The sequence below is a fragment of the Episyrphus balteatus genome, chromosome 1, assembly GCF_945859705.1.
Source record: "Episyrphus balteatus chromosome 1, idEpiBalt1.1, whole genome shotgun sequence".
Taxonomy (NCBI): Eukaryota; Metazoa; Arthropoda; class Insecta; order Diptera; family Syrphidae; genus Episyrphus; species Episyrphus balteatus.
The window spans coordinates 160,227,285-160,242,933 of NC_079134.1; the positions used below are offsets into that span (position 1 = coordinate 160,227,285).

The window sequence follows — 15,649 nt, forward strand, 5'->3', positions numbered from 1 at the left end:
TTATAAAATAGTAGACTGCCAGTCTGCAGCATTCAAGTTATAACTTTTTTATGGAAAAAAAAAAAAAAAATAAACATGCAATATGCATCAATTCAATAAATAATGATCATCACGGCAAAAACATTTCATCATATTGAGATGCGCCTTTGAAGTCTAAGACGAAGAAAAATTATTATTTTATGAGTCTGGTCGAGGCGATACAATGCATTGAATGTTATTTTTAACTTCAATATCGAAATATAAGCCAAGAAACATTTATTAATTGTCAATTTTCATGCAATGACAGTTTTTTTGTATTTTTATTTTTATTAAGAATTGTCATTTGAAGATGTGTTGTTGATTGGTGTTTTATCAAGAACCACTTTAATTTATTATTTTTAGATTACATATTGAATGTTGTTATGAAATTTTCCAGAATTGCACAATGCAATGTTACCTACTTGAAAAAAAAAAAAAATACAGTAAAGGCTAGAAAAATAGTTCATACATGCTTTTTGTTCTAAGTAGTATTTAATATTGCCAATTAATTGAATCGTTTATTTTTAAGGACTGAAATTAGGGGCTAATTTTTTTTCCAATCCGATTTTTGTAAAAAAAAATTGTAAAATTTAAAAATAAGTATAAATTTTAATAATGTATTAAGTAAAAATAAAGTGTCTTAGTTTAAGTATAAGCTTAAAATTGATAACAAAATGGAGAAAACGTGGAAAACAGAGTGTTTAAGAAATTCTTAAAATCTGAATGCCTTCTTAATAAGGTAAAAATCAATAAAAAACGACGAGGCTAGAAATGAGTAAAGGTAAAAATAAACGTTTTTGCTCCAATTCCAATTTTTTTCAAAAACCAAAATAATTTTTTAATAGAAAAAAATGTTCTCCAAATACACCACGTGTCCGTAAAAATTTGTTTCAGATTTGTAAAAAAAATAAAGCCACTATTTCTAGCAAAATATAGGTTATTCAATATGTTTGTGGTAAACAAAATTTGTATGTACGAAAAAAAAACATTCAAAACAATTAATTTTTCTGTCTTTGACACTTTGGCCTTTGAAAACAATGAGGGGCATTTTATTTACCTACTTTAATTGGTGTATTAATCAATACAATATTTTTTTTTATAATAATAAATTACGACTTTGATTTATTTATTGATGACATGCAATCTATCAACTTATATCTGAAAAAGGTATGTAAACAGCAGATAACCCAGGTGTGTTATAATAATATTTATCTTTCAAAGCCTTTTATAAATTTTACGCCCTAAGAAAATACTTTTAGTTAAATAAACTTCATTATTTTTGTCCGATCTTTCCAACCTTTTCTAATAATTCTACATAATTATTTGCAATGCAATCGCATTTATCAAACAAAAGGCTTGACATTAAACTGCACCCGATTCAACTTTAAATATTTGCATTTATATAAATGCAAGAAAAACTTGTGTCACTTGTTGACATAATGACAGATAAATTAAAATTTTGATGACTCAAAAAAAAGTTGAACAAAAAAAAATCATGTCTTTGTTGACATTTACTTTTTTGAATAATTTAAAACTAGTTCAGCTTCAAAATATACTTTGTCTTATAAGATACTTGTACAATAAAAAAAGTTAAAAGAATCAAAATTCAATTCTAAGTAAACTTTGGAGAAGAAGAAGAAGATACTCAGTTTTAATATAAACTTTCAAAGTTTATTATTAGGACTGTTTGTTTGTTGGTGTTTCCATGAGATACAGAACAGTTTTAGGTAGGAGTAGCACTAAAAACAAAAATATAAACAAAAACAATATCTTTTCGATACAACCAGAGAAAGTTATTGTATTTATGAAAGAGCTTATTAATGAATGTTTACTTAAACTTTTTCGATTTTTTTTTGGTTTTTTGGTATGGACTTTGGATATACCTATAGCAAAATCAAAGGGAAATATTTATATTATTCATTAATTTTTGTGTTGTTATTAATCATTTTTGAAATATTTTTAAGTTAACAAAAACAATAACAATTAAAGTAAACATATTTAATAGATGTCCTTAATTGAATATTTAAAATCATAACAAATCGATAATGTTGTAAGTGAATTTATTGGGGGAAAGCCATTTACTTTTAGCACTCATACCAATTAAAAATTGTTTGTATAGCAAAAATGTTAAGTATGATCCAATTTAACTTGAAAGAGAGTCAAATATGTTATTTTTGCCCAGCGATATAACTGTTTATCAAATATTTAAATTTAAATCTAAGCGGTCACTGTGGCGTATGTGGAACCTTTTTTTTTTCTATTGAGCACCATTTATAACGGAAGGTTGCTTTTTTTTACTACACCAGGTAAAATATAACCAAAATTCATGTGAAATACAAGGAATCTATAAAGTCTTCGAAAATATTTTTTCTCAAAGGGTGCTTTTTTTTATGGGTAAAGTTATGTATGAGAAAGCTGATAACAGCTGATAATAGCTGCGTTCCTATGGAAATATTTATCTACTTTTTAGTACTTAAAATTACTTTGAACTACTTTGCTATACTGAAAAAGTAGTTCAAAGCAGCTTTAAGTAATAAAAAGTAGATAAATATTTCCAAAGGAACGCAGCTAATTTTAATATTTCATTTAATTTTTTAAACTCTAAAATGTCTACAAAATGATCTTGAGTTAAAGGGTGTTTTTTTCAGTAAAGATTAAATTCAGAATGTTAAAAAAGTGGTATCACAATAAAAGTTGGTTAAAATATTTCATTTACCATTGGCACTAAGATTCTAAGCTGTCTATGCAAGTATTTTCAGTCTAAGGGTATTTTTTTTTTAATGAGGAAAGGGTGTTTTTTTTTTTTTTGAAAATAAGGAAAAGCCACGATAAGTTAACCCTTTGTTGCCCGGATTAATTTTTTTCTCAAAAAAATTACAAAAAAAAACGTTGAAAAAACTTTAAATATTTCTTGAATATCGTACCAGAAAAGAATATATCCATTGCACTAGTAAATATCATTATATTAGTAAACTTCTGAGCTAGGTATTTGCTGATATATTTAGATGGGATAAAAAGTAAAAAAAATAAAGTTTAAAAGGTGATTTCTTATTGTAACCACCGGACAACAAAGGGTTAAAAAAAAACAATGATATAGATAGTACCCATACGAACTTTATGAAAAATGTTTTTGCCATGGAAATTACAAATCAAATGATTTCTTTTCATTTGAAAGGGTGTTTTTTTTGACGTGTAGAGAAAATATGGGTACGTTAATCTTAAATGTTTAAAGAATATCATGGTAAAAAGGGTGTTTTTTTATCGAATATAAGTAAAAATGTTATAAAATAATTTATTATTAAAGGGTGTTTTTTTTTTCGAAGAAAGAGTAAAGTCTGTAATAAGTTCCAATGAAGAACTTCTATTTGTAATGAAGTGTAGATACATTTCATTTTCTTCATAGATTTTATACATGGAACACCCTGTATGGATCGGTATAATATCTACATTGATTGATTATTACAAAAATAAAATACAATACAACAACTTCAAGAAGTTCATTTTTCAACTTAAACAAACAATGATTTTCTTTGACAGCAATATTGTGCTTGAGTTTGAGTGTGCCATCAATTGAATCGGTAAACGTATAGATGTTTTAGAGAAGATCCATTATCGCAAGTTCCTTTCACAAGTTGCATGCGACTATTCAGTGACTTTCTTGTCATTTCTGTCCACTCAACTTACTGCAATTGCTTGCATGGAACGTGCTAAGACTTATTAAATTGCCGCTGATTGAAGAAGATATACACACGCGATATCTTTCTATACGTCTGAGTTGTCTTTGAATGTTCATTAGCATTATTTCTCAAGTTGTATTCAAGAATTCTCATTTTTATAAATATTTATGTACACATTCCAATTAAATTGCTGTGTAGGGTAATTTTTAATGGTCTTATCATAAACAGACACAATAACAAAAAAAAAATTTAAAAACTTTTGTACTAACTGCTGACGCTCATTCGGCTCATTCGGAGGAGACCGCTTTTTTTTATGGATCTTTGTTTGGAAATTGGAACCTACTATTATTACAATAGCAACGGTTGCTCGCCGGTCGGTGGCGGTGTAAGCGGAGAGATTGTATCCGCTTTTGTGTTCATATTATTCTCTGTCTCTTTGGTTGAAGTACATTCTTACTACGTTACCGCTGTTTACTTTTTTTTTTACGTTTACGTTTATGTTTTTTTTTTTTTTTTATTTTTTTGCGCATTTTACGTTTCTGTGCAGTGCGAAATAAAAGATGAGCATGAGCGCACTATGAAAGCATTGTTATGGACGCAGTTGTTGAGGTTCAATGATCGGTAGACAAGTTGAACAGTGGTTGACAATGAACTAAGTTAACCCCATCATCACCACTTAAGTAGAAAATAATTTACAAGAAAAAAAAAATGATAATAATAAATTTAATGCGTTTTACTTAAGCGATGTGAGTGATAAAATTTTAGTTTTATATATAATGCTATAATGCCAAGGTATTTTAAGGGTAAAATGAGCATTTTAAGGAAGATACTAAGTCGAACTTAAATAAATGGTGTTATAGCACCGTGAACTATCAATAAAATGTAGATTCATTGAGAACTTGAAAGGAAAACAGAGGAATTTTACCAAGATTTATTTTCTTGTAAATATTGTATTGGTTAAGAAAAATTATATCCAGCCACACATGTTAACAAAATTGATGAGGGATTTAAATTTGGTACAGATATTTTTTTATTGATAGCTCATTAAGTACGAGTTTCTCCGATATAACATTTTTGAGTTACCTACACGGAGAAAAAAGGAAATCTTAAAATAAAATGATGCCCACTTTAAATCCCATATTTTTAAAACAGTTCGATTTCCGCTTAAAATAAGTTGAATCCGCCTAAATTCTGGTAAATTTAAGGTGAACTTGATTTCATTTCAATATGAATTTTCATCTTAAAAAACCTACAAAAAATAAAAATTTAGAAATTATCTTCAGACTTCAGCAACCTTAGTTGCAGTTAATTATACTTATTTCCGTAAGATAGGCTCATGGTAAAGCATTCGCCTAATGACCCAAAAATGGTAGTATCGACAAACAGTTTTTTTTTTTTTATTAAAGCGTCTCACATAAAAATAAGATGATTTTTATCTTAAATTAAGTGGATATCATTTATATTAGTACATTCAAGAAATTAAAAAGAGTTGTCAGGTTAAGACAAAAAACCATGCAGAATCCGTTTAATATAATACAGAATCCGCTTGTTTTTAGGTGGCCTATTTTCTCCGTGTAGGAAAATATTTTCGGCAACACTGACGATTTATAAATTTTACGCGAAAACCCGACATTTTCAACAATTTACATTTTTTGAATGAAAAATTTATATTTTCTAAAATCTTAATGATCAGTCGGAAAAACAAATGTGAGTTTATTTTTTTGTAAAAAATTGCTTGTCAGAAAATTACTTGACAGATTTTAGACTAAGTTTTTTTCCAAACAAAATCTTGTCTAAAATGTTTAAATTTTTTCCTTTATGGTGGTTATTTTGAATAAAGTTTAGCATTATGAAGAAATTACAGAAGTGAACTTTGCATCAGTTAAAGTATAAAGTTGCACTTAAAAGTTTAAGATATAAACGAGAAAAAAGGACCTATCCACAGTAACATTGAAAAAACCTTAAAATTTCGTTTTTATTAAAACATCTTGTTCCTACATTGTTCAGAATTCAGATCAAAAAAGTATAATTCATGTCAATTTAGAACGAATACAGTACAAATCGAATTGAAAAAACATCATTCCCTTTGATTTTACCTTGAGCTTTTTTTTCTCAGTGTATAAATCAAATAAATGGGCTTAAATAATTTTCAATAAAAATTTCAGAAATTGGCCCCTTAATTAAGTGGCCCATATGTAAACATCAACAGAATAATTAAATTCTAAAAACAATATTCAGTCATGTTTTAATGTTAATGTTTATGTTAAAGTTTTTGTTTTTTTCTTTTTTCATTTATGAATTTCACTTAATTTGTTTTTTCCAATTTTTTTTTGTATTTGTTTTTGTTATGTTGAAATTAAATTACTTTCAGAGAGTGCGCAAGCAATTATCATAAAAATGAATCTTTTCAAACAGCAATTTTTTAAAATTCCTCAGCCGTATATCCTTCGCATCATAGCGAGGGGGGTTCTAGGAAATATGTCTTTAGGTTTATGGGGAGAAAAATAGAACATTTTTCTGAAAAAAAAAAAAACCAGTAATCAATCTAAATATTTATATCAACAGATAATAAATCCAAACTTCCTGTAGAATGTTCAAGTTCCTAAAAAAAAAACTTTTAAACGGCAAAGTTCGTTTCAGTAATTAAAGAAGGCACCTCCATAAACCTATAATTTTGTTTATGATGCGTTAGGTGTTTATAGTTTTTATATTTTTTATATTTTCTGACTCAGCTTTAATGCATAAACAATTTCAATTTCCTTCACAATCACTCAAGGAAAAAAAAATAAAATCGAAATAGTAAACAAAAAATATAACATTCTCGTTCGTATACTTGTGAAAGAAAAGAAGAAGAAAAAAAAATATTGCATGCATTTTTCACGTGAATATTAAATTGTTATTCATTTTCATCATGTTAAATGAGAACATATACAAAAAAAAAATTAAGAAAAAATATTATACAGTCATTTAAAAACTAGGTACAGTTTTTTTTTTTTTTGTTATCAGCGATTGGAGCGCCAACAATTAAACTGCACTTCTATGAGACTAAACGACTCTTTGACGACACAGCTACGTGATAATTTTGCATGCGCTAGGAAGTTGATTTAATAAAAAAAAAAATGAAAATATGAAAAAATGAAAGAAAAAAAAATCTAGAGCAACGAATCACCCCTAAGTCGACCAACACCCTTGTGCTTGACTTGTGTTGTCAAGTCTTGATTTCGTAATAATAAAAAAATTAACTCTGACGCTTTTGAATCACACTATAGTTTTTTTTTTTAGTTAAAGGTGATGATTTTTTTTTGTTCAATATTCAAATGAGATTATTATGCCTTTCGTTTAAAAAAAAAAAAAATCTGGAAGATTGTTGATGAATTATTGTTAATAATAAAAAAACAATTTATTCCATGACCGCAACTCATTACTTAAATAAAATTTTGATAAGACAAAAAAAAAACATGATATATCTCACGTAGCTTTTGGAAACCATTTAGTTCCGTTTTTTGATAATAAAAAAAAAAAAAAAAATAAACAACATCAGCTGTTCAGGAAACTATAAAAACTGATATGACTAATATTGGCTCAAAATAAAAACTTCTTGTTATAAAAAGTTTATTACTTAAAAATATGTTTTAATCATTTTTATTTAATCTAAATTGGTTTTTGTCATTGAAAGACAAATTGCCGGCTACTTTTTTTTTTGGAAATATTTTACATTGATAATGATTTTAGTTTTTTTTTTGTTGTCAAGAGCAGTTTTTAAGGTCTCAAAACTTGTTAAATTTTTTTTTTCCTTTTTTTTTTGTTCTTCAAATACTCTTCTATTGCATAGAAGAGTTACTATTGTTAATTGCATATTTTTATAACTTTAAGATGGTCTAAAAAGGATCCGTTAATTTAAACAACAGCGTACGAACAGAGTATACATATACAATTAATATAGGACCAGTTAAAAGTCTGGTTAGTTTGCAGTTAAGTAATTCAAATGCTTTGGTATATGAAAAAAATTTAAAATTAGTCATTACATACATAGATAGTAGAAAATACAAAAAAAAAATCTTTGGAAAATCTTTAAAAACGATTTTGAAAATATTAACCCTTTATGTGACATTTCTGTAACAAACCAAAAAAAGATCCAACAAAAATTTCTTTTGTCTTCAATAACTAAATTTTTAAATAATGCAGAAAAAGCATTAAAAGTATTTTATTGACAAGTTATTTTGAAAGTATGGTTTTCTTGAAAACATGTTTCCATGCCAACGAAAACTAGAAACTCGGAGAATATATTTTTTCTCTCTTAACTTACAAGGTTTTCTTTTTGGACTTTCGGAAAGTGCGTACGAGTGAATATTAAATAATTTGTTGTTTAAATGTTCACATTTTTGTACTTGAAAACAGCTTTTTACACTTTTTATTTTGATTTCTAATGTCGTTTTCGATTGATTTCACTCAAGGATTCACTCATTCTGAAATCCAATAAAACAGTCTGAATCGCTTCCACTCAATTCTGAAATTTTATATCTGTATTGGTGAATAATCAAATAAAAATATTTTGATTTTGTACTAGGAAATTTGGTTTGACGTTTAATTATTTAAATATTAGTGATCTTGAGTGAATTCTTTTTTGAAATCGAGAAGAGAATTTTTATTCTGAGAAGCGTTCTGTCTGTCAAATTCGAGCGAATAAAACACTTTCAGAAGGCTTCTGAATGATTCCGGACGCTTCCGGAGAGCCAATCGAAAACGACATAAGTCAAGAAAATCAGGCAAGTCCTTACATTTTATTAATTTTAAAATACACGTTCTTGACATATAAAGGGTAAAATAAAAAAAATCATCAAAATGGTAGACGTCGCTTCTAGGTTAAATTATAGTAAAATATTTTTTTCAAAAACCTCTTCTGAAAAACTTCGAAAAAAAAACTGCAAGTTTCAAGTTTAAAATAAATAAGCCTATCACTTCTGCCTTATGCAGATAGTTTGGCAGGATTTTTCATATTCTCTATCATTGTAATAGGGTCGTTAATTTGAATTCGAACATTCTAACGAATGCATAACTTTAGTTAATATAACTTATTAAACAAATTCGGGCAGCAAATTTCTATAGCAAAAATTTGTTAAAGAAGGTACGTGTAATTCAACTTACATGTGCATTTAAATTATACTACTTTAATGTATTTTTACTTTTACATATTGTTTCACTTGGCAATTGGTTGATTTTTGTATAGGGGTGTGAAATTATTTATAGGCTTGCATTGTGTATACATTTAAATTCTTCTTAATAACAAATAAATAAAACATTGCCATTGAATTGCCAACAGTTTTTACACTTTCAGTAATGTACTTTTATGTCTCAAACTAATTTCCAATTTGTAACAAATGAATAATTCAGATCAAAATGAAAGAAATACAACAAAATAGAAAAAATATTTATTATTTGTTTATTTCAAAATGCATCTACACAAAATTAATATTTTCAAAAATTGAACATTAAATGAGTGATTTATTTATAGTTTTTTTTTTCTTTCTTGTAAATGTCTAAATAGCTTTTGGCACACTAAAGTGGTGTATTTCAAATGGCTTGACCGAGAGGATTATTGTATTTTTAGAAAAACAAACAAATTTTGATTATGTCTTGTACGCATAATTAATAAAGAAAATTTTAGAGAATTACGAAACATTTTGAATGTTAATAGTTTATACAGGGTGTCCCACAGTCACCGCCCCAAATGAAAACCATGGATTCCTGAGGTAATTTTAAGTCGAAAAACTTAAGAGGTAATTTTCTCGTTTTCGTCCCGTTTTCGAGTGACCACGGTTTTTATGATTTTTGCTCTCTTGTCCTTTAACTGGCCTTATCTTTGCCAAACTATGTTTGATTTGAAAGATTTTTTTTACAACCAATCAAGAATTTATTACAGTTTTAGTTTGTCTCAAAACTTTTTTTTCTGCGGACAACCGTTTCTCCACAATTTTGCATTAAACACAATTTTCTTCGTTTCGTAAAAAAAAAACACGTTAATGAGTATTAATTTTTTGTGCTTTTTATTAAAGCCCAGTGTATTTTCATAAAAAAAAATAAGTTTTATTTCATAAAAAAGGCTACTGAAAGTAATTAAAAAAAATAAACAAACTGAGTGAATTAAAAAAATAATAATAATTTTTAAATACAAAATTAATTTAAATGAATTTAAACTTTTTCTAAGCTAATAATAGTTCAGAAAAAGTTTTTAATTCATTTAAATTAATTTTGTATTTAAAAATTATTTTTTTTTGAATTCACTCATTTTGTTTATTTTTTTTTTTAAGTTTTTCGACTTAAAATGACCTCAGGAATCCATGGTTTTCATTTGGGGCGGTGACTGTGGGACACCCTGTATATAAAATTTAAGAATTATGAATATATTTTTTTATTAAAACTACACAACCAACAAAAAATTATAAATTGAATCTTCTCTTTATTAAAAAAAAACTTTCGAAACTAAATTTCTGTTCTCGTTTTTACATATGCAATTTGTATTGCATAATAATAAATAATAACTATTAATAAAAATAAAAAATGATGCATAACATAGTAATTTACTATGCTATTAAATAAATTAAAAAGGGCATTTAAACAGGTGTATTTTCAAAATTAATTGATGATTATAGTAAAAATCATTACCGATAAATTAAAACAGTGTAACAAATTACAAAGAAAAAAAAATATATTTAAAATAACACAGAAAGATCAAATGGTTAACGCATGTAATTGTTTAAAAGATCAAAGTTTAGAATTCATCAACCACAATGGCAATAAAAATATAGAATAAATTAAAAAAATACATCCAATCGAATATATTTAACTGTATATAATGAAAAAAAAATGAACAAAGAATATTTTTATAGCTATACAAATTATTTAGCCTTGTATAAATGTATTTATGTCCTTATGTCAAAATTTTATACATTTAGGTACCTACAAAAAAAACAAAAAAAGAAATTCGAGTTTCAATTAATTTATGTGATTGTACTTTGATCGGAAGACCAGTTTTCTTTTTAATTTTCAAAGAAATATATAAACGACAATTTTTTGTTGACTGTTTATTCAGAGGATGATTTTATTTTTAAAAATTGCCACGTCATAATGGAAGTAAAAATTTTATAAATATTTTAAAAAAGAATTAAGTTGATTTATAACTGATGGTCTATTTATGTCAATAAATTCTTCTAAATAAAAACAAATTTTAAAAAGTGTCAACGACATTTTTACACAGTCAAAAGTACAATGACATAAAATCTATGCCATTCGACCAATAAAGGTGAATTATAATGTATGTCACTGGAAAAGTTATTTTATAAGAACCAAGGAACCTAGCCTTCAATCACTGTGATAAAAATAAGTTATTTACTCGTAGACACAAAAGAGCATTTGTATTAGATATAAAAGTACTTTGCACGAAATGGAGGCTCTTACCATAAGCTAGGTGAATGGTTGGCAAAAGCAATTTGGTAATTATATCCTCGTTATTTTTAGTCGTTATTTAAAAGCTTTTCAAAGTGTATTTTTGTAAGGCATGCAAATCCATTGAATAATACAAATATTTTGTTTGTGTATTTAAGTTCTTATATTTTGACTGCAATTCACAAAACGATTTGATTGATTTGAAGTTTATATTTAATTGGTTTAAATAATTTAGTCAACGCACATTTTCTGGAAATTTGTTCTATAAAGGTTTTTGTTTATAAATTTAACACTAATATAGATAAAAGTTTTCCTTTTGTTTAATCTTCAAGAAATTATGTGGTAATTAATAAGTTTTTAATCAATTAGTTGCTGTTCAGAGCTACATAATAAGAGCACTGGTATAACAGTTCAGATTTACTTTGTATAGGAGACGTGTAAAAGTATCAACTAAAAAAATGCATTTGAAATTTAAAAAAAAAATTTATTGCGAATAAAAAAATTTAAATTAAAAAAAACATTGCAATGGAAACCAAATATCTAATGCATTAAAAAAAATATATTGTAGTTAATAAAAATTGCTTTGAAAATAATTTTTTTTTTAAATAAAAATATTTTTCATAAAAAAAAAATTTTATTACAAATACAATTTTTTTTACAAAATAAACCATTGCATACATAGTTTTGTGAAGTTTCTTACAATTTTGGCTATTTGATTTTGAATTAACTATTTTAACAAGTTTAATACAATTTTGAATCGTACAAAGTTCATTGGAGGTTAAAAGATGCAATTTTCTACAAAATTACACTATTTTTGATTATTTTTGGAATTTATGAAAATGATAAACAAATTTAGAAATTGATTTTTGACAGTACAAATCGTTAAATACGTATAAGGTTTTAACTGACAAAGATTACAGCTTAACAAAACTAAAAACTATAGTAATGTTAAATAAATTGCTTTGATAGTTTTTTTTTTTTGGTTCCATTGGGAAAACTAACGAAAAACACTCATTAATACAATTATTTTTTAAATAATAGGTAAAAACATGCAAAACTTTGTGTTTTATTAAAATTTCTATTCGAAAATCATTTTTTTTTTTTGGTCACACCCGCAACTCAAATGCATATTGAAACTTGAAAAAAATATTTTTTCAATCAATTACATGTTATTAGAAAGAACACAATGCGTTTGATCCAAGTTGAATATTATTGACAATGAATAATGGGTGAATAATTCATACAATTATGAATAAAAGTGTCACACCCGCATCAATAAAAAATTCAGAATAAACTATTAAGGATTAAAATCTACAAAAAATTGTATGGAGGGTTTAGCTCGAAACAATTCTTTTGTGACGATTTAACAAAGTATTCAAAAATTTCACTTGTCATGGAGAAGTGCATTTTTTCATGTTAGTCACTTGAATTAGGTTGATAGTTTAATGTCACTTTATTTGTACTGCCTACTAAGAAAAGTACACACCAATATACAAAAAAATTTCCAAAAAGGGGTTTCCAATGAACTTTTTGCCAAATTTATTTGGTTTTTTCTACGTGGCTTTTATTTTAGTAAGTCTTTGTTATGGATTGTAAAGTTGTAGTATATAAAGTAATTAGTCGGAAATTTTTTTCATACGAATCAATTTACAACGACTTGTAAAATTTGTTTGTCGTTAATCATCAATTTTGGGCATATTTTTTGAGCCGCTCAAAAAAATAAACCTTTACGTTATTTTGTCCAAAACAAAGGATCAAAAACTAACAAAATTCACGTGCTAAAATTTCTTAAATAAAAAAAAAAAAAAAAAAAAACATTTCGAAAGTCCATAAACCGAATTCTATAAATAACAAAAAAAATGATATAGTACTTTGTCACGTCTACCTCAAACCCTTAAATAAACATACAAAAACAGTTAGTTATTATTTTAAGATCAACAAAATTTAAATAAATATTATCTTAAAAATTTGAAAACAAAAAAAACAAAATCATGTGATAACTAAGTTCGAACAAAAAAACTCAGCTGCTTAAGCTTGGAAGTAAAATAAAATATTGATACAAGAACAAGTAATTCCAAGAACTCGTACCTACAATAGTGACACGAGTTATAAAATAATATTTATCTTAGCCATATACAACTTGCTGCTAGCTTTCGCGTAAACCAGTTTTTTTCTAATGCAGCAGCTCCATAAATAAAAATCGCACATAATTTATTTTTTTTTTTATCTTTACAGAAAATAAAGTTAAAAAACTTAAGTCGCATTAAAAATAAAAAAAACCAAACCACATTTTTTTGAAGGATCAACAAAGATGGTAATATACTATCTGTACACGTTTAAGGCAAAAAATATTCTCATAAGAAAAACGTCATAATATTCTAAATTTAAATCTTAAAAAACAGATTTTAATATTTTTTTTTTTTTGTTCAACAAAAGACATTAAAAGATGCTTCTTATGGCCTTCTGTCATCAAACTACAAAAATATTATATTTATTAAAAACCGATAAGAAATAAAATTAATTTATATTAAATTGCCCTAATAAACTTTTTAATCTTCAAAGCAAAAAAAAAATCTGTCGTTTTTATAAAGAAAAAATAAAAACAAATTGGGATTATTGCCGCTACTGACACTCGCCAGCAGCGTGTTTTTTTTGTTTTAAAAATAGAAACTGCAGATAAAATCAGAAATTAGAACAAATATGTACCTGAACGAAAATGCATTGATTTGAAAATAAAAAAAAATAAAAAAGGAAAACCAAAATATTTTTTTTTAGCCAGGCTAAGAATAAAGTAAATTCATTTGACTTAGATACAAATAACCATCTTTTGGATACACTGCAAAAGGCACTATGGTCTTAATTTGCACACACTTTAGTTAAATTGAAAATATACGATTTTTTTCAGTTAACATACTCATTTAATAGTTTTTCAAATTTTATTTATTTTTTTTTTTTAATTTTCTGACACAGATTGGATATATTTCAATCAAACTGTACAAACAAATTTGTTCGAAAAAAAACCCCACTAAAACACGAGCTAAAAACACACTCCTTTTGTTAGTATCCACGCGTCGACTACAACTGATGCCAAATAGCGCCTTCGACAAACTTTGAAGTCTCGCAAATCCATTTGCCAGACCCGAACCGAAGCCAAACGTTGTTGTACTGGTCTAAGTAAAAAAACAGCTGGTAAGCTACCAGAAGTAGCAGCTACACAGACAAGTCGAAACGAAGACAACAGAGACAGAAAAAAAAAAACTGAAAAAAAGTATCTATAAAAAATCCAAGTCGAAGAGGTTTGGGTGACCAGACCAGAGCTGCTAGAATAACATACAGCTCACGAGCACGACTCAAAGTACAAATATCACGGGAAAGTAGGTATATACATTGTGGGCGTTTGTTGGGAGGCAAGGAAGAAAAAAAAAAGCTGTCGCTATTGTTTTTTTTATTTTCCTGATTTTGTATTTAGCATGAAATTGGATGGAGTGACTATGACACAATGTTTACACTCAAGAAATATGCGCTTCCCAGTTTCTCTGGTTTCGTTATAGTCGAGTATAACATCCCATTCCAACATTTCTATATAATTTTTGTATGAACTGACAGGAACCATTAAAGAGTCAAGAATGTAAACAAAAGAACCCAAGGAAATAAAGGAGTACCTTTTCCTTTTTTCAAAAATGCAAAAGTGTTAGTGTGTGTATTTTTGTAGTTATGGTCATATAAAAAAACCAAAGAAATATATTTATATACATTTATTCATACAGTTCTTATACTATAAGGATATTGTTGGTTTTCATAGCTTTTGAAATAAAAAAAAAAAAATTATGAGAATTTCATAAGCTTGAAAGTGGGAAAAATTGTGTTTCGTTTTTTCCTTTGTTTTACTTCTAATACGGATACAGTACTGAAAATCAATTTGGTAATCAAATGTAAATTTTCATTAGATTTACTGTTCGAGGAAAATATAACTCGGCGGAAAATTCCCTTAATTTATATTAGTTTTAAATAACCAAAATTTACGCTGTCTAATTGCGTCTAATTGTTGGTGAAATATTCAGGAAGAATAAATGCAATGTTGGCGACCACACAGTAGAAACTATTTTTATTTGTGGTAGCAAAATCATAAATTTTGGATAAGTTGATGCATGTATTTTTGTAAAGCCATCAATTTCATGAGTTTTAAAAATATTAAAATACAGGGTGTTTCTGAAAAAATGTTTGTTGAAATATTACCTACATTTTTATCATTTGATTTTTTTGTCGGTGTTTTTTTAATATGCTTCGAAAAAAGTTATGATTTAAAAAATAAAAGATTAATTATTTTGGTTCAGCCAATGAAGAAAAAATAAAAAAATCATGTGTGCAATTTACACGTGGTAAAAGTGAAACCTTAAAAAAACATTTTTCTTGCAACAAAAAAAAATTGAAAAATCTATCTTTTTTTAAGTCACCTTTAAATCCCTATTTTTATATGACAACCTATAATAAATTTTATTTCATTTGAAAGC

The 15,649-nt window shown here is 26.4% G+C and overlaps 1 protein-coding gene across 2 annotated transcripts in view; it reads right to left on the minus strand.

Annotated features, from left to right (window-relative positions):
* LOC129916614 (ubiquitin-conjugating enzyme E2 W) overlaps nt 1–15,649 on the minus strand; it is a 42,257-nt gene that overhangs the window by 15,407 nt on the left and 11,201 nt on the right. The window contains exon 1 of one of the 2 annotated variants that reach the window (XM_055996662.1): nt 14,053–14,286. The exons of the other annotated variant lie outside the window; for it this stretch is intronic. The gene's annotated coding sequence lies outside the window, so the exon portion shown is untranslated. Of the gene's footprint in view, nt 1–14,052; nt 14,287–15,649 lie in introns of those variants that run through there. 2 annotated transcript variants of the gene reach the window in all.